Source organism: Callorhinus ursinus, unplaced genomic scaffold, assembly GCF_003265705.2.
Source record: "Callorhinus ursinus isolate GAN/ISIS: 27379988/994484 unplaced genomic scaffold, GSC_fseal_2.0 scaffold13, whole genome shotgun sequence".
In the NCBI taxonomy this organism is placed as follows: domain Eukaryota; kingdom Metazoa; phylum Chordata; class Mammalia; order Carnivora; family Otariidae; genus Callorhinus; species Callorhinus ursinus.
In genome coordinates, this window is record NW_027397075.1 from 47,766,630 (window position 1) to 47,791,446 (window position 24,817).

Below are 24,817 nucleotides of genomic sequence, written 5' to 3' on the forward strand. Positions count from 1 at the left end.
CTTTGGACTTGCATGGACACTGGCCATTTACTGATGTGTAACCAGCAATTCCCACAACCCGGAACAGAAACTAATTGCTTCGAACTGTGGCCATATTTGTAGAGCTCAGCATTGTCTGTGGCTCTGCCAATCATATTTAGAGTTACCCTGAAACCTTTGCTCTGAAGTTTGCCCCGCCCCACTCCCGATCACCGCTCTGCTGTCTGATCAGTCCAGTTGCATTACTTCTGGCTACAACCACAGTGAGCCTGCAGCTGAGTCGGGGTTGGGGAAAGGTAAGTGTGGATATTTATTTCCCAGGCGTTTACCAAGGGAAACGAGTTTACATATGCCATTTACAAGCTATTTCCAAAATGTGCAGTGAAAGTAGTTGTTTATTCCTAGAGTTTAAAACAGTGGTTTTCAAGGTATATTTTGGGAGATTAAGTGTACATGTGCTTTACCAGTTAGGGCATAAATGATGTGTATTCAAATTGTAATTCATAATTGTCTTTATGTGTAATTACTGGAAAATTAAAGGCCAAAAAATACAGTTGCAGCAAATATGCAACAGTGGTCATTTTAACCAAACAAATCATAACTAACTTGATAATGATGAAGCTGAGTTAACAGCAAATTATAATTAAAAGCAAGAATGGCAACACTTGGGGCACCTGGGTGGCTCAGTCGTTAAGCGTCTGCCTTCGGCTCAGGTCATGATCCCAGGGTCCTGAGATCGAGCCCTGCATGGGGCTCCCTGCTTGGCGGGAAGCCTGCTTCTCCCTCTCCCACTCCCCTGCTTGTGTTCCCTCTCTCGCTGTCTCTCTCTGTCAAATAAATAAATAGAATCTTTAAAAAAAAAGAATGGCAGCACTTGAAGACTTTGACTCACACATGGCGACACAGAGTAATGATGAAGCGCCAACCAGAGAATGTGGGCAAGGCTCCACCAGAACTTTCCCTGGAAGCCAGACTTCTTGGTAGAATATTAAATTAGAATCCTCAATAAAATTTAGTAACTCATTGATTCTGGTTTATGAATTCCAAATTAGATTAACCTTTTATAATTCACTTAGCATGCTCTTAGTAAATAGGTCTTAGAGGTACATAAAAACGAGCATATGGATTTGTAAATAGTTTGTCCCAAAGGACTAAAGAAAAGATTAACTTTCTTGGGTAGGTTTGAGGCCCATCAGGTGTGCCTTGGGTAGCTCTTTTTATTTTTTTAGATTTTATTTATTTGAGAGAGAGAGAGAATGAGTGAGAGCGCACACGAGAGGGGGAGGGTCAGGGGGAGAAGCAGACTCCCCGCCGAGCAGGGAGCCCGATGCGGGACGCGAACCTGGGACTCCAGGATCTTGACCCGAGCCGAAGGCAGTCGCTTAACCAACTGAGCCACCCAGGCGCCCCGGGTAGCTCTTGAGAATCACTCAGATGACTCTGAACCTGAACCTTCGTGGGCACTCCATACCTGATTGTTGAAGGAGCAGGTAACTGGGGGGAAAGGGGAGGGCAGAGAAGGTTCAGGACTGGCTCACTAGCATGTCTGGAGAGGTGGTGGAGAAGAGGGAACTTCGAGCACCGTTGGTGAGAACATTAACTGGTGCGCCCATTATGGAACACAGTATGGAGGCTCCTAAAGAAATTACAAATAGAACTACCATATCATCCAGCAACCTCACTTCTGGGTATATATCCACTGGAGATGAAATCACTATCTTGAAGAGATACCTGCTTTCTCAGGTTCATTGTAGCTTCATGTACAACAGCTAAGATAGGAAAACAACTTTTTAAGTATCCATCTATGGATGAATGGATAAAGTAGATATTATGTATGTGTGTATAATTATTCTTATGTGTTTATATCATATATGTATATAAGGAAATACTACTCAAGTCTAAAAAAAGAAGGCAATCTTGCCACTTTTGACAACATGGATGAACCTAGAGGGCGCTATGCTAACTGAAATAATTTGGTCAGAGAAAGACAAATACTGCATGTCCTCACTTACATGTAGAATCTAAAAAAGCCAAATTCATAGAAACAGAGAGTACAATGGGGTGGGGGGAGCTGGGGAGTGGGGAAGGTGAGGAGACATTGGTCAGAGTACAAGCTTTTAGCTATAAGGTGAAGTTCTGGGAATCTAACGTACAGCATGGTGACCATGGTTCACAAAACTGTATTATATATTTGAAAGTTGCTAGGAGATGAAATCTTAAATGTTCTTACCACAATCACAACAACAAAATGGTAATTACGTGAGGTGATAGATCTGTTAACTAATCTTGCGGTAATCATTGCACAGTGCACCTTAAACGTACACAATGTTGTATTTCAATTACATCTTAATAAAGCTGGGGAAAAAATCATAAAAAAGAAGGGGCTCACTAGGGTGCTGACTTTGTAGCCCAGGCTGCGTTCATGAGCTGTCAACAGTGGTGAGCACTCAAAAGGAATGGCACCTTCACATGCTGTTCTGGGGGCCCCAGAGGAAACAACAAGTTAACAGTGACGTGAGCCGTGAGGAGGGCCTCATGGGTTTGAAATAAAAGAAATTAAATTAAAATCAGTTAAGCAGACTAGAGCTATGCAAAGCCACTTTAAAGATCAAACAATGAAAGTCTCCTGGATACACAAAACAGGAGTCTCATCTGATGAGTATATGAACATAACTGAAGACAGAATGAATTCCCCTGGGGCTGGGGTGAAGAGTGGAGGTTGTCAACCTAGGAAGTTTAGTTAGGAAAGGGATAATTGAGGGGCCTTTGTCAGCTGAGCCTGGCTTAAAGTGCCAGGACTGGGGATGAAGGTGTCAGACTTTCCTGGGACGTTTCTGATGGGAACTAGACCCCGGAGGTAGGGGCAAGGCCCACCTGGGAATGGGAGAGCCCAGTGTGATTTGCAGGTAGTGCCAAGGTGGGGCTCCAACATAATAGAGTGATTGAGGGTAAAAATCCTCTGCCCCTGGGAAGTCTGGTGTTGCTGTTTGCATTTGAAAAGGCAAAGGTACAGGAGAGAAAAATCTGTGAAGGTCATGGTGCTCTGGGTGAAGAATTAAGGGTCTCAGGCTGATGCTTCTTGTCTGCAAAGAATGACGAAAAGCATCATGCTTGCCAGATTAACCCACCTTTGGGGTTTCACGATCCAGGGAACGATAGTCATCATTTGGTCTGTTCATTCATTCGTTCGAATATTTTCGAGCCAGACCTGCTGCTAGATGTTGGGAATACAAAAATCAATGTTAACATGTAGTCCAACTAAGAACTTTAACCTCCTCACTGATATGAGGAATTCTTAATCTCAGGAAACAAACTGAGGGTTGCTGGAGTGGGGGGGGGGGGGGGGGGATGGGGTGGCTGGGTGATAGACATTGGGGAGGGTATGTGCTATGGTGAGCGCTGTGAATTGTGCAAGACTGTTGAATCACAGATCTGTACCTCTGAAACAAATAATGCAATATATGTTAAGAAAAAAAAAAGCTAGCAGGAGGGGAAGAATGAAGGGGAGTAGATCGGAGGGGGAGACGAACCATGAGAGACGATGGACTCTGAAAAACAAACTGAGGGTTCTAGAGGGGAGGGGGGGTGCGGGGATGGGTTAGCCTGGTGATGGGTATTAAAGAGGGCACGTTCTGCGTGGAGCACTGGGTTTTGTGCACAAACAATGACTCATGGAACACTACATCAAAAACTAATGATGTAATGTATGGTGATTAACATAACAATAAAAAAATTTAAAGAAAAAAAACCATTAGACTTCTTTTGGTCAATATAGTCAACATTTATGGGTATATTCTTTAAACTGTGTGTTTTTTTGATTCTTAAAAGATTTTATTTATTTTTTATTTATTTTATTTTTTATTGTTATGTTCAATTAGCCAGCATAGAGTGCATCATTGGTTTTTGATGTAGTGATATTAAACACTTATAAATAGACTCATAAAATCCTAAGCAAATAATATAGTGGATATGTAAATGCACACTTGTATGCATATATATTTATACACATATGTATATAAATTCCAAGTTTACATTACTCTGGTTTGTGGCAATTTTCTTCCTTTCTCCCCATCTATACAAAATCATTTTAAGTGCATGCTTCTGTAGCAGGTTTATCAGTGAATGTCAAATCATTTAATATTTGTGTAATAATAATAAAATATGCATTACAGGGAGCTAAAATAGCTCATATACATGTATTTCCTAAATTTAATCTAATTAACTCATGTACTTTATTAGGTTTTAAAAATTAGACATAACAAGGGAAATTACAAAAAAAAAAAAAAAGAACTTTAACCTCCAGGATCTGTGTAATCTAGAAGCCAGTTCAAACAAGTGTCCTCTGGCTTCTCCCCAGGGAGTTAGGAAGGGCAGCCATAACATGGAGGACCACAAAGCTAATCAAGCAGAGCAGAAGGCTGTTAGAAGAGTAAAATGCCAACCCACTGGGGGATCTGCCTCACAACCTCTTGCTGGGAATGTTGACTGGGATCCATTAGAGCAGAAATACAGCCCCAATTAGGCTGTAAGCATTGCCACTAATAATCACGTAGCCAAAATTATCATTGAGCTAAACAAACACAGGTTTTAGGTAAGCAGATCTTTCTAGAATGTCTGTAGAGTCACTGGAATGGGTTGTTGACTTTCTTCATCAACAGTGAAAATTTCACCAGGGTGCCTGAGACAAAGTAGATTTATATGATGCCTCTCTTGATTGCCCCGAGGCCTGCTCACCTAGAGCAGAAAGATTAAAGTGAGTCTGGGCTACTCTTTCCTCATTTTAAAAATAAACATTCTCTGGGTTTTAAAATGTGAATTTCCCCAGAAAACACTTTACAGAAGGAATTCCTAGACTGTATATGTTTTGTATTCTTTGTAAATTCTATGAATATTTTGCATATTAGAGACAAGAAGATATTCAGTGTTTACTTTGGACGCAAAGGGAGAAGGGAAATAGATAGTCCTTGTCCAACCTTTGTGCAAGTCATCATCTGCGTCCCATCCATCTGAAGTCTGGTCAGCACTATGCTGAGTACCAGGGAGATGGAGAAAGACAGAAGGGGAAGGCGGATACAAAGAATTTGACAGCTCATCTTCAGTAAGCTTCCTGTCTCGTGGGGGTGTCGTCAGTTGGGTTCCCTGGGTCTGAGATGAAGATTTGGGAACCAGAAGTTTATCAGGGAGTGTCCTCAAGAACAGCACTTTTGTAGGATTTGGCAGAAGGGGAAGTTGAGCTGGAACATGATCCCACAGGGAGCTCTGAGGCTGAGATGGCCCTTCAGAGAGGTCCAGAATTGAGACAAGGGAGATGTGTCTGTGTAGAATGTCGCTGGGTGTGGGCTTCCTCCCTGGGAGGGAGAGTAACTTGGATGAGAGGGAAATTCCTGGGGAGAGACTCAACGATGAGCTTTCAGCAGGCAAGATCCCCAAGATTCTGGGAGGATTTATGCCCTGGCCCTGATGGTGGGGATCTGGGGGGCACACCACAGTGTCCACGATGAGGGAGTATAACAGTATTACAAAGTGTGGTGCGACACGATGGTGTTGTGATGAAGGTACGGATGCAGTGGAATGGGCACTCAGGAGGTGGAGGGATCACATCTGATGGCGCAAAAGGAAAGCTTCCTGAGGAGGTTGAGGTCTCTGAGTCTGTGCAAGCCTCCTGCCCTTGCTTTAGAAGAGCAAAAGTGATGGACTTGCACATTCCCAGCTGCTGGGGAAGGAGAAGAGAGCCGATGAGAGGAGATAAGATACCCACAATTGTCTCCTTCCCCAGCACTTCCGGAGTTGCAGTCCCAATTATCAATCACTTCTAGCTCCAATATTCAGTGGTCTCGGGTTAGGAAGCCCCTGATAGCGCTGGGGAGGCCTGCCCCCAGGGGCCTTGCAGATTCGTTGGCATACTGCCCTGACAGACTGGCTTACCTGCCCCAGCCATCCCTGTTTGGTCCAGGTCACCGGAGAATTCTGAGTCTAGATGGCACTTTGCTGAGAGAGTGCCTTCCTTTTTTTTTTAATATTTTATTTATTTATTTGACAGAGAGAGACACAGCGAGAGAGGGAACGCAAGCAGGGGGAGTGGGAGAGGGAGAAGCAGGCTTCCCTTGGAGCAGGGAGCCCGATGCGTGGCTCGATCCCCGGACCCTGGGATCATGACCTGAGCCGAAGGCAGACGCTTAACTGACTGAGCCACCCAGGCGCCCCAGTGTGCCTTCCATTTTCAGTTGTTTTTTTCCTATCAAGCCAGGTTGTGTCAGGGCTCATGAACCTAGAGCCACCTTCCCGGGATCAAAGCAGAGGGAGAAAGTGTACGCGGCTCCACTCTCTGGCAAGTCAATGGGTGTTGTTATTAGTTTTGAGATATATCCTTCTGTTTGAGATGCCTCCAGGCTAAAGGAAACAGTTTTTCCATGGATTTACCCTCCAATTAACAACATGTCCCCTTGCCCACTTTATAATTCTGCTGTAATGCCCTTTAAATTCTCCATCATAGGGAAGGCAAAAACCCGTTTAGAAGCTGAGTAATGGAGGGGCGCCTGGGTGGCCCAGTCGCTGGGCATCTCCTTTCGGCTCAGGTCATGATCCCAGAGTCCTGGGATCGAGCCCCGCTTCGGGCTCCCTGCTCCGCGGGAAGCCTGCCTCTCCCTCTCCCACTCCCCCTGCTTGTGTTCCCGCTCTCGCTGTGTCTCTCTGTCAAATAAATAAGTGAATAAAATCTTTAAAAAAAAATATTACAGAAGCTGAGTAATGGATTCCGTCCAGAGCTTTGCATGAATCTGTGTACTCCAACACACAACTTTCTATGTCAAGGTTCAAAAACATTACTTCAAGTAGGCAAAATTAAACAAAGCGAAGCACTCTAACCCTATTCCAGATAGGGCCTCATTGTCCCAAGCTGTAAAATACAGACATCGGTCTTACTCAGTAATCTTTATTTGTTAGGTCCTTCCATGCTAAGAGCCACTGAGTTATAATGACCTGACCTGAAACAGCTGATTGAGACCCAGGAAAGTCCTTCCTGTCGACCTCTGCTTCTGATCCTACATTGGGACCCCAAACCCAAGAGAGATGCTTCAAGCCCCTACTGAGTGAGCACAGTTCTGCTTCCTGATCCCCCTTGTCCTCTCTCCCAGTGTTTCATTTATTAGGCTGAACCACCCACCATCCCAGAATGGGCAGTAGACTCAAACCAGTTTCTTGGAGTTCCTCTGGTGTGGGCCTCCTGGGCCACCGTTACTAACTGTGTCCTGTCTGGGGCCAACCAGCCAGGCCTGGATCCAGCAGGAACATAGGGATCCCAACCTGCAGGTGATCAGTATTTTCAGGTTTGCCTTCAGTGCTTGGTTCCAATCACCAGATGATGGAATAGGGCCTGCTGATGTTCTTCAGGTGTCCAAAGAGAGAATGGAGCCAATCTTAACATCTAGGCTGAATGCTAAGGGCTTGATCTCTTCCTGTCTCTTGCTTCCCCTCCTCCCCCTGACCAGGCCCAGGTTTAGGCTCTGGTGACCTCTAACCAGACAACTGCAAGGGCCTCCCTCCTGTTCTCCAGGTTCTGCTTGGTGCATTTCAAACTACATACTGCTGATGGCTCACTCATCCAGCTGTGTCCCTTAGGGACTTTCAGTGACTCTTGACTTCATCTCCCGAATTAAGCCTGCATTCTGCTCCCTAGTTTTGCAGCTGCATTTCCACTGCCTCCCCCACTTGACTTCCTATCTGTGGTTATGCAGCCAAATTAAATGCTGGATTGTTGGGGCGCCTGGGTGGCTCAGTTGGTTAAGTGCCCACTCTTGGTTTCGGCTCAGGTCATGATCTCAGGGTCGTGAGATCAAGCCCCGAGTCACGTTGTGTGCTCAGCTCAGAGTCTGCTCAAGATCCTTTCCCCTCTTTCTCTCTCCCCCTTTTCTTCTCCCCCTGCTCACACTTGCACACGCACACACACACTCTCTCTTTAAAATAAATAAATAAAATCTTCTTAAAAAAAAAACCACACACCAAAACCAAAGAACCCGCTGGATTGTTTTCCAAACCTATCCTGATCATCCCGCACCTCTACTTAAATTGTCTTCTCATTTGTCATGTCTTCCTTTCCCATCGTCCGTTTCTTTCTCCTTCAAATTTCTTCTTTCACTTCAAGCCATATTCCCTCATGAACATATATAAACAATTCTGACCAAAATTTTAGCAAATCAGTTAATACATCAGCAAATCAGCAAAAAGTTAATACATCATGACCAAATAGGGTTTATCCCAGGAATGTAAGGTTAGTTTGGCATTCAAAAATCAACCACTGTAATGCATTGTATTAATTTCCTGGTGTTGCGTAAAAAATTATCCCAAACTTAGCAGTTGAAACTGATGCAAATTTATTATCTCACAGTTTCCGTAAATCAGAAGTCCAAGCATGGCGCAACTAGATTCTCTGCTCAGGGTCTCACTGGGCTGAAACCAAGGCGTTGGCCATTAGCTGTGGTTCTCATTTGGGGCTTGGGGTTCTCTTCCAAGCATGGAATAGCCCTCTTTCCATGGCCTCTTTTATTTTAGAAATACTTGCCGCTTTGCCTTATCCCGACCACATCCCCTCCCTTGAAGGCAGCAATGATCTTCATCATCTCGGTGTTAATGGAATTGAACTACAAAACCAAGTGTGCTGGTACTTTCCTTTTCTGCTTGAGCATTTTGTAACAGTGAATAAAGAGAGAGTCATTTTACTTTATATATTTCTATCCTTTTGCCACAGAACTTGTCTGCATTCCTCCCATTTGGCAGTACTTTTCCCAGTCTGGTAGTCAGCATTTCCAGCAGCTGCTGGGCAAGGCTTTCAATTAAATATGGCCATCTGTGAAAGGTACATTGCCACACAGCCCATTACTGTGCAGGAGACAGTGATGGGAGCAACAATTACTATTACTTACAGTCCGATGGACCAAGGCACGTTTTTTTCCTTGCCCAAACAGGGGTCTACCATATCTAGATTAAACTTTCATTTTAAGAAATTTCATCAACTTGAACTAGACACAGACATATCTGAGAAACTGGAACAAATACCCATACCCCCAACTACTATCCTTTGACACACACTTCCAAAATGGTTCTATTCTACCTCTCCCCCACCCCCCTCAGCTGTATCTACTTTGAGACCTCTTCTCGTTTTCATTTCTAAGTGTTGGGGGTAGACAGGATTATGGCTATGGAAGCCACAGGGACTCTCACTCCCTTCTCTCATAGAGATCTCTGCTTGGATGAAGTCAGTCAGTCAAGGAGGTTCAGTTCTGCAGTAGTAGTTAACTGCTCAGGCTTTGGAGCCCAACTGTGTGGGATTGAATCTCAGGATATGTTTCTTAATATTTGTCCCTCAGTTTCCTCATCTGTAAAACGGGAAAAATAACAGTACTAAGTAGTAGGCTTACTCAGAGACTGAATGAGTTCACTCATTTAGAAAAATGACTGGCACACCGTAGGTACTCAGTAGTAAAGTTTAGCTATTACTGTCTCTGCAACTGTTGTTCTCAACCCTGTTTGTATATTCAAATTGGGAAGATTTTGAAAAATGCTGATGCTCGGAGCCTCATCCGAGATCAGGGCTTCTCACTTGCAACACCACTGATATTTTTGGTCAGATAATTCTTTGTTGTGGGGCTGTCCTGTTTAGCAGCAACCTGGCATTTACCCATTAATGCCAATATTGCAAACCTCCCCCCATTCTCAGTCGTGATAAGCAAAAATGTCTCCAGACATTGCTAGATGGTAGAAAAATAGGTAGAAAAATTTTACCTCGGCTGAGATCTACTGCCCCATATCAGTGAAGTCACAGTCTCTGGAGATGAGGCTTGGGTATGGGTCTTCCCAAGGGCAGATCCAGGTTTTGTGGGCCTGAAGCTTATAAAAGTTGGGGGTCACTCTTCTAGAAAAATAATACACATGTAAAAATAAGATATAGAAGTGAGTATTATTTAGAATGAGTAAAGAAATTACAACAAAACACATGTGTCTTGGAGATTCATATTCCTTTCTTTTGAGATCACTGTAGGCAATTTACCAGCAAAAAATTCTTTTTGACAGCAATCTGGCTTTCTCTCCCCACCTAGGATACTCTATGCCACCCAGTGCTAACAGACACCTTAAAGTGTAAGCATCTTGAACAAGCTTTATGAGAAAGCCACCTCCAGGTCTTCCCTTGCTGCAGCCTACTGCTTTGGATGGAGGCTCAACTGGGCAGGGTAGGCACAAGGCCCACAAAGCCCAGTTACCTTAATCACAATTTCAGAAAACTTGGCACTGGGAGGTAGGTTGGAGGCGGGCAGGGAGCACAGCAAGAGGAGCTTGAGATTGCAGCAAAAGCTCAAAAGTCTGGAGCACCATGACCCTGACCATGAAATGCATAGTTCCAACTGGGCTGACCTTTGATTTGCAGTCTTAGTACTGAGGTCAGGGGCCGGATATGTGTCAAGAGGCAGGACTAAGGGTGATGAGGGCCAAGCACTAAGAGAGATATGCCTCACATACCCAATCACCCTCCGTGCATTCCTCAGGAACACTGAGTCCGGGGGATTCCCAGAAACCAAAGAAATAGGGCAATGGGCAGGTCATACAGGCACCCAGCAGCCATGACTTGGGAGGCAGACTCTAGGTCTTAGAGAGTAGATTTACTTCTCAGCTCCATGAGATGAAGTTATGGGGACAGCCTAAGCCTGTAAATACTGAAATTTGCTAGAGACTGAATTTTTGTGTGTTCCCCCACCCACCACCCCTCAAATTCATATGTTGACATCCTAGTCCCTAATGTGATGATATTGGGAAGTGGAACCTCTGGGAGGTTAGTGGAGTCCTCAAGAATGGGATCAGTGCTCTTCTAAAAGAGATCCCAGAGAGCAACCTTGCCCTGCCAACATCACTGTGAGAACACAGTGGGAAGTTGGCTTGTCTATGAACCAGGAAGCAGGCTCTCGCCGGACAACTGACTCTGCCAGCAGCCTGATCTTGGACTTCCCAGCTTCTAGAATTGGGAGAAAGAAGTTTCTGCTGTTTATAAGCCGCCTCGTCTTTGGTACTCTGTTATAGCAGCTGAAATAAACTAAGACAAACTCCCTGCCTTGGTTAGGATGGGCTCCAGAACTGCGTATGAGGAGGAGCCGCTAGAACTGGGTGTAGGAGTGAGCTGTGACGTGCTAGGAACTGGGGAGGTAGGGAAGGGGCGGGGAGGAGGATGAGAAAGAGGAGGAGGAAGAAGGGGAGAGGAGACAGTTGCTAAAGGTGGTTTGCTTTTGAGGGAATTCAGTATCAGCTTTTCATACTTTTGAATGCAAATCTCCATCAAAATACTGTTAATAATTGATAGGGTAATATCCTATAAATATCTGTATAACTACTTCACAGGATTGTTTTAAGGCTACTATTAATATTTAATAAGGCATAGTACCTAATTAATACCTAGGTATTATTTAAATCTACTTCAGGGCTGTAGTGAGGAATAAAGATGAGAATACAAAATGCCTGACACATAAATGATATTTATGAAATAGGAATTATTACTGAGACTATGAATTATAAATCCATGCTCCAACTCTGGAGTCAGACAGACTTGAGTTCATGTGACCTTGAGCAAATCATTTAAAGTCAAAAAACCTCGGTTTCCTCTTCAATCAAGAAATAGTTCCTTCTTCACAGCGAAGCTCTGAAGATGAAATGTGCTAATGCTATGATATTTAGCATTGTGCCTGTCACGTAGTTATTGCTGAGTAAACGTTAGTTATTTCATTGTTTTATGAGGCCCTTATCGTTATGTTTTCACTTGGTTTGTCCCTGATATCATCACATATGCTACTTCCTTGTTAAGGATGCCACATGGCATTCCCCACCCCCAACCCCCCTTTGGAATATCAGTGATTTGAAATTCTGAAATCCACTTGGAAGAATCCCTTCCTTCTGATCCTCCTTGAATCTACTTCCATTACTTTTTTTCCCCTTAAATGCTCTAGGTTGGCTCTTTTTGCCATTATTATTTTAATGTAGGACATTCTTGATCCACAATCGATTATTCAAACCCAGCACATCTTGTAACTTGGAAACTCTTTGGTCCGCAACAGTCATGCCCTTGACTGTAACCATGACACTAGATTCATGTCCATAGCACTTGTTTTTTCCAACATTCCCCTTGCCTCCCCTTGATCCCTCCATTATTATCTCCATTATGACGAGTGAGGACCCAGCATTATTTTTACATTATCTTGACGGTACCTTTCCCCAGGTACTCGATGGCCTTCTCTTACCTGTGGTTGTCATCCTACTTTGTCATCCAGTCCTTCTCAAGGCCTATTTTCTTTCTGCGTGTCCTCTTCTTTGCAGTTTCCACTATTTAAATGTTGGTGCCATTCACTAAACTCTGGCTTCCAAATTAAAGAATATGCTTAGTGACTTGGCTAGCAGAGAGATATAAGTACACTATATTATATATAATGATTAATTTCTCATTAGCTACGAATTGAGTTTATGCACATAAAATTTTACTTTAGATATCCTAGGGGAGTTAACTATTTCCCGTTGTAAATCCCTGTGTAAAACACATAATTACCCACGAGTGTATGGTTTTGCACATAAAAATGTGAAATGCTGATATAGTGTCAGACCTATTATTCATTTGGGATTCTGTCTCTAGGAAGAGTTTATAAAGATCATAGCTATCAGACCTACTTAAAAGTTGAAAGAAGCCCTACAGCTTGCAGCTTTTTTGGTCCCTTAGCCATAATTTTTAAAGTGATGATATATGAAAAATAAATACACTTCTGGGTAACCTAAGGAAACAATTATATTTATTTATGCCTGTTTCTTTCCAAAATTTCACTAAAATGCTAAAGGGGGAGATTTAAAAAAAGATATGGGGTGCCTGGTTGGCTCAGTTGGTTAAGCGTCCAGCTCTTGATTTCAGCTCCTGTCATGATCTCAGAGTCGTGAGATCAAGCCCTACCTCAGGCTCCATGCTGGGCGTGGAGCCTGCTTAATATTCTCTCTCTACCTCTCCCTCTGCACACACTCCCCCCCACCACTCACTCTCTCTCTCTAAAAAAAAAAAAAAAAAAAAATTGGGTCATCTGGCTGCCTCAGTCAATAGAGCAATGCGATTCTTGACCGTGGTTTGAGGCGTGAGTTTGAGCCCCACACTGGGGATAGAGTTTACTTAACGATAAAGAAAATAAACATCTTTTTAAAAAAGATACAAATCCACAAGGAAAAAGAGAACAAGTATGGAGACCACAGCAAATGAGAAATGTCAACAACATTTTGGAAGATGGAAAGTGGCTAGGCGATGATAAGGGACTTAGTAAGAGGAAGTCCTAGCTAATGCAATTAGACAAGAAAAAATCCCAATCAAAATCTCAGCAAATTATCTTGTCGATATCAACAATCTGAATCTATAGTTTATAGAAAGAAGCCAAAGACCCAGAATAATCAACCCAATGTTGGAGAAGAATAAATTTAAAGGACTGACACTACCCAACTTCAAGACTCATAAAGCTATAGTAATCAGACAGTTCACCATTGGTAAAAGAATAGATTAATGAGACAGAATAGAGAGCCCAGACATAGACCCACATAAATATCATCAATTGATCTTTGACAAAGTAGTAAAGACAGTACAATGGAACAAAGACAGTTTCTTCCATAAATGGTGCTGGGGCAATAGGACATCTATGTGCAGAAAAGTGAATCTAGACACAGACCTTACAACTTTCACAAAAATTAATTCAAAACAGATCATAAACCTAAATGTAATACACAAAACTATAAAATTTCTAGAAGATAACGTAGGAGAAATCTAGATGACCTTGGGTATGATGATGACTTTTTAGACACAATGCAAAGGGCACCATCCATGGAAAAAATAACTGATAAGCTGGGCTTCATTAAAACTAAAAACTTCCGCTCTGTGAATGACGATGTAAAGAGAAAGAGAAGACAAGCCCAGACTGGGAGAAAATATTTGCAAACAACACCTCTGATAAAGGATTGCTATCCAAAATATACAAAGAACTTTAAAACTCAGCAAAAAGAAAACAAACAACCCAGTGAAAAATTGGGCAAAAGACGTGAACAGATACCTCACCAAAGTAGATATGCAGATGGTAAGTAAGCATATGAAAAGATACTAAATATCATGTGCATTAGGGATTTACAAGTTAAAACAACAATGAAATGCCACTAATACCTGTTAGAGGGACCACAGTCCAAAACACTGACAGCACCAAATGCTGATGAGGATATGGATAAACGGGAATTCTCATTCATTGCTGGTAAGAATGTAAAATGGCACAGTCACTTTGGAAGACAGTTTGACAGTTTCTTAAAACTAAACTTTCTCACCATACAATCCAGAAATCATGCTCCTTGGTATTTACTGAAAAGAGTTACAAGCTTATATACACATGAAACCCTATACATGGATATTTATAGAAACTTTATTCATATGTCCTAACTTGCAAGCAACCACAATGTCCTTCAGTAGGTGAACTGATAAACTGTGGTAAATCTAGACAGTTCAGGAATATTATTTAGTACTAAGAAGAAATGAACTCTCAAGTCATGGAGTTTTCCCTCATGGAGGAAACTTAAATACATATGACTTAGTGAAAGAAGCCAATCTGAAAAGGCTACATACATACTGTATGATTCCAATTATGTGACATTCTGGAAAAGGCAAAACTATGGCGATAGTAGAAAGATTAGTGGTTTTGCCAGGAGTTGGGAAGAGGGAGGAATGAATAGGCAGAGCACAGTGGATTTTTATGGCAAGTGAAGCTATTCTGTGGGATACTACAGTGATAGATACATGCTATTATACATTTGTCAAAACCCATAGAATATACAAAACCAAGAGTGAATTCCGATGTAAACTATGGACTTTGGAGGATAATGACGTGTCAATATAAATTCATCTTTATATAAATATAACAAAGGTACTACTCTGGTGCATGATATTGATTGTAGGAGGCTGTGTAAGTGTGCGTGGAGGGATTATATGGGAGCTCTTTCTACTTCCTGCTCAACTTTGCTTGAAAAAATTTAAGCTTGTTAAATAAATAAATAAGGACAACGTGCACATCTGAGAATACATATAACATTAATCAGTCTTTAATATAACTGTTTTGACGTTCTGTTTTGACGTTTGTCTCTTTTTTCCTAATACAGAGTTATTATTGAAATGAACAGGGTCTTTTTGAGACCTTAAGGTTCAAGCCAAAGGGTCTTTCTAATGCTAGATGCCAACTCCAGGGCATCTCTTATCCTCTTTGGCTTTTGGGGCTTTATTCATAATGCTACTCTCAAATGTTAAAGGCATTTTCCAATCAATCATAGCATCCCTAAGATCCCAATATAAACCAAATATTTTTCATTAAGAGAACACATAAATAAATTATAGGAATTCATTCCACTTGGTATATTCATACTATATGGTCATTAAAATAAATGTATTAAAAATGTGTACTTAGACATTGTGTATTAGACCAATGTTTGCTAGAAATGCTAGGTCTTGAAAACATGTTTAGTGGTAGCACCAAGTTGTACATTGTACATATAGCAGAGTATTTTTGTATTCATTTGTATTGATTTGTATTTTAGTAACATTATTTATACAAAGTATAAAAATACAATAATAGTAACTTATGGGAAAGGAAGAAGGAGGGTAAGTGAGAGGCGGGCAAGGACACAAGAACTTCAACTTTATTTTCAAAAATTTTCAGAAGAATCTATTATGATACTTCTGGTTTTCTCCTGAAGGGCCCTGAGGGGTAAAAGTTCCTTAAGTTTCCTGGCCATTTTGGAAGGTAATGCTCTCATTTGACCCGAACTTACCCTTTCAATGTTGAGAAGCATACCTAATTCTGGCATTCTGAAATTTGTGAATTCCATTTGCTCCCTCTGTCTTTACCATTGCAATTTTATTGGCAGTGCCTGTAAACAGTATATTTAGAGTTCATTGGACCTAAGATTAAATCCCTGTTCTATTGCTTGTTAGCAGTTTGGTGTCAGGTAAGTTATTTAATTCTGTTTCCTTGTCTGTAAAAACATTCCTCTCTGGTTGTTGTGAGGAATATATTACATGGTGGCTGACATGGAGCTGGTCTCAAGAAATGCCACCTTTGTATTTTTTATTTTTAAAATTTTTAAAATTTATTTTTATTTACTTACTTTTTAAAGATTTGTTCATTTATTTTAGAGAGAGAGAGAGTGTGGGGGGGAAGGGACAGAGGGAGAGAGGGAGAGAAACTCCTCACTGAGTGCAGAGCCTGATGTGGGGCTGATATCAGGACCTGAGCTGAAACCAAGGCTCGGATACTTAACCGACTGTGTCACCCAGGCACCCCAACATATGTCAGCTTTTTAAAGGCTTACATCATCTTCTTTCTTAGTCTTCAAACTGCTGGTAGAATGAATGAATGAATGAATGCCAAGAGAATTATACTGTCAACATGAAGTAGATATACTGAGAGAGCAGGCCAGAGATTTTCCATGAAAACATAAGTTAATAAAACAGCAGTTACAGTTCATGCCTCAGTGTGTTTTAGAGGTAATGGAAGAATAAGTGAGCACTTCCAAGCACACCATCGAAGCAGAAGCTGATATGTCTTTGTAAAATGTGTGATGCAAGAAATTAAGTTTTCTCCACTACCTCAACCTATCACCAATAATAGCATGGGTGCATCCATTATGTCATATTGTACATCATGTGGATTACCTGTATTAACCACAGAATAGAAGTCATGCTCCAGAGTTACTAAAAGTGAAAATAGATGGGTGGTGGGGAGGCACCTGGCTAGTAATTAGTTCAGTTAGTAGAGCACGTGGCCCTGTGGTTCTTGATCTCGAGTTCATGAGTTCAAGAGAGCTTGGGCAGAGAGCTTACTTAAAAAAAAAAAAAATCAAAGAAATGGGGAGTAGAGGTAGGGAATTGTATAATTTAAACATAAAGATATGTTCTGGTTTTGAATGTAATAGCAGTGTGTTTAACATACGATCTTCTGAACTACCTAGACAATGGACAGATAAGCCCCTTAACAAACCCACAATCAGAAAATTCAGAATAATAAACATCCTGAGTCCTTGTCTGACCACTTCAGGTTCTGAGGCCTCTTGGAACAGAGGTGGTTGCTCAAATATGTCTCAAAGTAGTCAAGTATTTCTCAAAATGAGGTCTATCTCGCCAATAAGAAGCAAGCGTGTATCATGTGTCTCCTCCTCTGGAGATATTCTGAAGAGGACACATCAGTTATGTAGGATTCTAGCCAAAATTACATAACCCAAATCTAATCATTAGAAAACATCAGCCAAACCCACAATAAGGGATGTTCTGTAAAATAATTGGCTTGTGTTCTTTAAAAAAATGTCAATGTCATAAAGTAAAGATAGACTCAGGCACTGTTCCAGATTGAAGGAGACAAAGAGATGTCACACTAAATGCAATATGTACCTGGTCCCTGGATTGGCTCCTGTGCAGGGAGGAGGAGGCTGTGAGAAAAAGCATATTGACGCAATGGATAAAATTGGAATATGGATTGTATATTAGATACTTTTATCTGGTTTCCTGAATTTGATAACTGACCAGTGCTTATGTAAAGAGAATATTCTTTAAAAAAAAAAGATTTTATTTATTTATTTATTTGTCAGAGAGAGAGAGAGAATACAAGCAGGGGGAGCGGCAGAGGGAGAGAGAGAGAAGCAGGCTCCTCACTGAGCAAGGAGCCCAATGTGGGATCATGATCGGTGCCGAAGGCAGAGGCAGAGGGAGAAGCAGGCTCCCCACCTACAGGTGTCCCTGTAAAGAGAATATTCTTATTTTTAGGAAATACACACTGACATTTTAAGGAGTAAAGAGGTATGACGTACAACCTACTCTCAAATGATTTAGAAAAAAATTTTCTAGATAGAGACAAATAGAGAAAAAAAGAGAGTGATATAGTAAAATGTATCAAAATAAAAATTGATGAATCTTAGTAAAGCATGAGTTCTTTCTGCTCTTTTTGCAGCTTTTCTGTAAATTTGAAATTATATCAAAGTGAAAGATAATTTTATTTTTTATTTATTTTATTTTAAGATTTTATTTATTTGAGAGAGAGAGCATGAGCAGGGGGAAGGGCAGAGGGACAGGGAGAAGCCAACTCTCCTCTGAGCAGGGAGCCCCACTTGGGCTGGATCCCAGGACCCCGAGATCATGACCTGATCATGATGCTTGACCGACTGGGCCACCCAGGGGCTCACAAAATGAAAGGTTATTTTAAAAAGTGCCTAGGGATCACCTGTATCAGAACACTGGAGTACAGTTGTTGCTAAAGATGCAGATTCCTGGGCCCTGCCACTGACTACTGAAGCAGAAAGTCTGGGGGGTAGAGTCTGGGAATTTTCATTTAAAAAAGTATTCTTGGTGATTGCTATGTATACTAACATCCAAAAACCACTGGAATGAACTTAAAATAATTTTCTTAGCTTAATCAACCAAATACCTTGAGGAAGAATACTCCTCTTCCTCCTCCTAATGGCGAGTGTACTTACCATATGGTAAAGACTGTATATATTTTCTTCAATTCTCACAATAATTTCTATGAACTACTATATGCTCTTTTTACAGATGTGTAAAAGGTTAGAAAGGCTAAGTCAATTGCCAAGGTCTCATGCTAGTAAGAGATGGAGCCAGGATTTGAATCTAAGGACAAACTGACTTTAGGGCCACACTCTTGCCACCATGCTCTTGAGCCCAGCTCAGAAAATACATGTTCAGATTATAGGCTTTCGCTATCATAAAACTGACATGTTGTTTGTCTCTTATAAAGTCAGTCCTTAAGTGCATATTAAGGAAGGAAGCAGCAATGCAGCTAACACAATGAGCATTATAATAAGGCATGGAATTTCCCCTCCAATTCTCCATCCCGGTGACAAAGCCTTGGCTCTGTGATTAAGATAAGGCCACAGCCTGTTCTTTTACATCACTACTGTGATTTTCCCATACATTTTGTAGATCCTCTGCAGTCTGCAGGTACCAGGCCAGGTAAGGTCTGGACATACCCTCGTCAAAGATAGATCCACTCTCAGTGTGAGAGGGTTTCCTCAGTGAGGTGAAATGTCATAATAGTTTTATTTTTTTTAATGTTTTATTTATTTATTCATGAGAGTCAGAGAGAGGGAGAGAGAGAGGCAGAGGCAGAGGGAGAAGCAGGCTCCCCACCTAGCAGGGAGCCCGATACAGGACTCGATCCCAGGACCCCGGGATCATGGCCTAAGCCGAAGGCAGACGCTTAACATCTGAGCCACCCAGGCACCCCTGTCATCATAGTTTTAAACTAGGAAAGGAATTATTGATGACACCAAGGAAACGCCTGGACTAAAAAGAAGTAGGCATTTTCCAAGGAAACTGCTCAGCTGGGGCTGTCTCCTCTGGTCCAGGGCACTGCCACCCTCCTGAGGCTTGGTCCTCTGCAGAGGGAACAGCCAGCCTACAGAAGAAAGCCTGGAGAAGTAGCAGGACCCTCCCTGAACCTTCAACAATAACCCTGTAATAACTTTGCTAATATGGACAGAGCTGGACTAAAAACTGGTCTTCTAATTCCAGAGGCTGAGGAGGTCTTTACACTAAATCATGCTGCCTTCTGAATGAAAAAGATAAATACTGACAGTTTTTTTTTCAGCCATGATCTCATGTATTTTTGTAGACTGATAAGTGCAACCCTTGTGGTAAAACAAAACAAAACAAAACAAAACTGTGTTTTTCAGCTACATTAGTTGAAATGCAATGTGTAAAGAATTAGTAGTGAATTTTGTTGAGAGACTCATCCTTTTTAACTAGAAAAATGAAACATTTTCGGGCACCTGGGTGACTCAGTCGGTTAAGCGTCTGCCTTTGGCTCAGGTCATGATCCTGGAGTCCCAGGATCGACTCCTGCATCGGGCTCCCTGCTCAGCAGGGAGTCTGCTTCTCCCTCTGACCCTCCCCCCTCTCATGCTCTCCCTCTCTCTCAAATAAATAAATAAAAATCTTAAAAAAAAAAGAAAAATGAAACATTTTCAGCAAAAAACACATCGCTATTTTGAAGGGATTAGAGAACCACCCCCAGCTTAGTCCTACCACTGTGTAGTTGTTGTAGTCCTTAAGAACCTTCAGGTGGCAGGTGACATGATCTTATATACTGAAAATCCTGAATCCACGCAAAGAAAGTATTACAGTTAATAAATGAGTTCATCAAGATCACAGGATACAAGATTAGTATACAAAAAAACATTTTCCATACACTTGGAATAAAAAATCTGAAAATGAAATTAGGAAACCAATTCTATTTACAGTAGCATCAAGAAGAATAAAGTACTTGGGAATACATTTAATAAGAAGTGTAAAACCTATACTCTGAAAACTACAAAACACTGTTGAAAGTAATTAAAGAAGATTTAAACAAATAAAAAGACTAATATGGACACTTCCCAGGACACTATGGATGCAACACAATCCTTAGCTAAGTCCCAGTTGGGTTTTGTTTGTTTGTTTGTTTGTTTTTTGCAGAAATCAACAAGCTGATCCTAAAATTCATATGGAACTATTCAAGGGACCCAAAATAACCGAAACAATCTTGAAATAGAAGAGTGAAGATGAAAGAGGCACACTTCCCAATTTCAAAGCTATAGTAATCAAGACAATATGGTACTGGCATCAGTAAGAGACATATAGATCAATAATAGAATTGAAGGTCCAGAAATATGCCCTTATATTTATGGTCAACTGATTCTGACAAGGGTGCCAACACCATCCAATGGAGAAAGAATAGTCTGGGGCAACTGATAGCCACATGCAAAAGAATGAAGTTGGACCCCCACCTCACACCTCATACAAAAATTAGCTCAAACCGTAGAAGCTGAAATTTAAAATCTTACAAGAAAACATAGGTGTGAATCTTTGAGATCTTGGTTTCTTAGATATGACACCAAAAGCACAAGCATCAGCAACAACAAATAGTTAAATTGGACATCATCAAAATCAGAGATTTTTGTTGCTGTACCATCAAGAAGTAAAAGGAAAACCCACAGAATGGTAGAGAATACTGGCAAATCATCCTTCTGGTAAGGGACTTGTATTTAGACTATGTAAAGTACTTTTACAACCCAACTATAAAAAGACAACCCAACGTAAAAAGGATAAAGTGTCTGAATAGATACTTTTCTAAAGAAAATATACAAATGGCCAATAACCATATGAGAAGATAGTCAATATCATTTTTTTAAGATAGAGAGAGCATATGAGTGGGGGGGAAAGGGACATAAGGAGAGGGAAAGAGAGAATCTTAAGCAGGTTCCATACCCAGCATGGCGCCTGAGGCAGGGCTTCATCTCACGACCCTGAGATCATGACCTGAGTCGAATCAAAAGTCGGACACTTAACCAGCTGAGCCACGCGGGCACCCCAAAGATAGTCAATATCACTAAACATCAGGAAAATGCAAATCAAAACCACAGTGAGATATCGTTCCATGCCCATTAGCATGCCTGTAAGCAAAAAGAGGGAGAATAGCAAGTGTTGATGAGAATATAGAGAAACTGGACCCCTTATGGAAGTGGGAAATGGTGCAGCCATTTTGAAAAACAGTCTTGGTAGTTCCTCAAAAGGTTAAACATAGAGTTGCCATATGACCCAGCAATTCCACTCCTAGGAATATAACCAAGAGAACTGAAAACACATGTCCATGCAAAAACTTGCACATGAATTGTCCTAACAGCATTATTCGTAACAGCCCCAAAGCAGAAACAACCCTAACATCAGCCAGCTAATGGATTAGTAAATAAAATGTGCTGCACCTAGATAATAGAATAGTATTGGGCAATAAAAACAAATATAGTTCCAATCCATTCTCCAACATGGATGAACCTTAAAAACCTTATGCTAAGTGAAAAAGCCAAACACAAAAGGTGTGTGTGACTCAATTTACATAAAATGTCCAGAATAGCTAAATCCATAGGGACAGAAAAAAGAAGAGCAATTTCCTAGGGCTGAGGAGTCTGGGGAGAAATGATGGAATGACTGCTAATGGATATAGGATTTCTTGTTGGGGTGATGAAAATGTTTTAAAATTGATTTTGGTGATAGCTGCACAACTCCGTGAAGAATATACTAAAAACTGTTCAACACTTTAAATGGGTGAATTATGTGGTATGAGAATTGTATATCAATAAAGCTGTTTTACATCTATATGTGCGTATATATCCATATATTTATACCCACATATTTATATCCATACACTTATAAAGAACCTCAGGTCTGTGTTTTTTTCTTCTTTTCCTCTCAGTAAGAACAATTGCTCAGTAGGTGCTCGTCACTACTTAGAAGTTTAATGTCTTAAAATGAGGAAATTCCTAGTAACTCCTTCCCTTAATGTGCCTGAGAAACATGAATTAAAACTTCTCTAGATCAAAAGCACTTGAAGGTGGCCGCAGACAGGTTTCCAGCTGGGAGACAAAGAGACAGGCAAGAGACAGCCCCTTCTGCTGGGACTGAGGTAAGAGAATGCAGATCAGAAGTTTAAGGTAAGGAGGGTATTATATCTGAAATGAAATAGATGGGACAGAAGCTGATCGGGGATATACACAAATATTTCCAAGCGTGTCACTCTTCTGTACTGGGATGTGTGATTTTTTTCCACTGAGCCCAATATCGTCAATAGGGGTTGGGCAAAAAAATGGATTCAGGGCCCATCCCTGGCTCTGCAGGGCAGGTGTAATAAAAAGACAATGGGAAGGGCAAGCTGATGGTACTAGTGAGAGTAATAAATGAGGGGAGAGATGCCCAGAAAGAGACGGCATGGGGGACAAGGGAAGATTGGGGGGTTCTAAGTTGAGAGGGATGGCCAGAGCTGGAAGGAGAGATGGAAGGACAGGTGGTCATGATCGGAGGCCGGAACAGTGGAGCTTAAGGTGTCATAAAGAAGCAGTTCTGGGTGGTGACAAGGCCCAAGGAGAGCGTGAGAGTGGGTTGCTGGTGGGTGGGGGCTACAGCATCTGTAAATTTGCATTCTTGGAGTTGCTAGGTGTTGGGGCAGCCTTTTAGCTTCTCTCCCTGAATCATTTATCGTCAGGAATGGAGGCAGAATTTATTTTATTTTATCTTTTAAAGATTTTATTTATTTGACAGCAACAGCGAGAGGGGGAACACAAACAGGCGGAGTGGGAGAGGGAGAAGCAGGCTTCCCGCCGAGCAGGGAGCCCGATGTGGGGCTCAATCCCAGGACCCTGGGATCATGACCTGAGCCCAAGGCAGATGCTTAACGACTGAGCCACCCAGGCGCCCCATTATTGCCGCCTTTAAAAGAGAGAAAACTGCCTGCCTCTGCCGCACACCCAGTTTGCCCCCAAATCATTTAAACTCATTCTGCTCACCTTTGCAAGATTTTCAGAATTATTTAATTAACCTCATTTTTAGTGCTTTTGTAATGAAATGAATTTAAGCTAAAATTGCTAAATATTGCCGAGTAAAATAATTGGGCTCCTATAGGGTATAATTTAATATTAGGATACGTTAATTATTACTTTGCAAAGAAAACATTTATGTACTTTACAGATATAAAAAGAAGTTCCTGCAGGTTTATTAGAGACTTTAGATTAAATATAAATGGGAGAAAGACAGCAGAGCTGTGTTAAAGTGTAAATTTTCATGCTATAACATCAAGCTTTTTTCGTCCTTGTTTGCTTGGCTCACAATCCTAATTTCTAAAGCCATCAGTTCTTTTTATGGTACAAAAAAGAGAGCAGCAATGAAGAAGTCTTATATACTGTTTGCTCTTGCTACTAAAAAGATGCGACATCTTGCAAAGAATGTTAAAATTATCGTAAAACCACAATGACAATCCTAAGTAAATAATACTTTGCTTAGCTATCTTCACTTTAGAAATACGAGTTAAGAGAGAAGGGGGGGTGGGGAATGAAAAAAAGAAGAAATATGAATTAAGAAATGAGACAGAAACAAATGATCATTTGGAAATACCGTGAGAAGCACAGTTCCACACCAATAAAAGCTAGATAAGTAGTTCATGGTAACTATTAGAACACTTTTTAGTAGGAGGAAAACATTTCAGAGCAATTTCAGCTGCAAGAGTTCCCGGCTTCATTTATAGCAGGTCTATTTGGGGTGAGGTGTGGTTGGTAGGCTATAAAGATTGTTTTCCTTGTGGAACACATTGATTGGAGGTGATTTAAATGGGCTTGGCTTAAGGCAGCAAGTTAAGGAGCCATAATTTGCTCTTGAGAGCCTTCCATTCTTGTAACAAAGGCCCAGACCAGATAGTTTATACTTTGGCTGGGATGATATCCTCTGGGTCTACCTTAGTGTTTCAGTGCTTAAGCACAATATCGTTTGACTAGTCCGATGTGGGATTTGAAGTCCAGATTTCACTTTTACACTTGAGTTAATCCATGTGGTCTTGGAAATAGCATTTCCAACCTGTCACCACGTCCTGCCAACTTTACCTCCTAAATTTCTCTCAAATGCATCTTCTTCTCAACTCCACTGGCACCACCCTAGACCAAGCTACTGTCCTCTCTTGCCTGGGCACTCTAATCCTCCAACTGGTCTTTCAGTTCCAGTTCTATCTTCCTACACTTAGTTTTCCACATAGCAGCCAGTGTGTGAGCCTTAGAAAAAATTAGCCCCTGTATCTACTAAGGTGATGACCCCAGACTGCTTTCCTTTGATCTCTCTAACATGAGAAAGATGTTATTGTACGTCTTGCTTAAGTCACTATTACTATACTTTGGACTTTTCTGTCATGCAGAGCCAAACCCTGATTCTAATGAATGAAACATGTACTTGAAAGTC

The 24,817-nt window shown here is 41.3% G+C and overlaps 1 protein-coding gene across 1 annotated transcript in view; it reads left to right on the forward strand.

Annotated features, from left to right (window-relative positions):
* Positions 1–254: 254 nt before the first annotated feature.
* LPGAT1 (lysophosphatidylglycerol acyltransferase 1) overlaps positions 255–24,817 on the forward strand; it is a 115,743-nt gene continuing 91,180 nt past the window's right edge. Inside the window, exon 1 of the mRNA XM_073900226.1 lies at positions 255–275. The gene's annotated coding sequence lies outside the window, so the exon portion shown is untranslated. The remainder of the gene's footprint in view (positions 276–24,817) is intronic.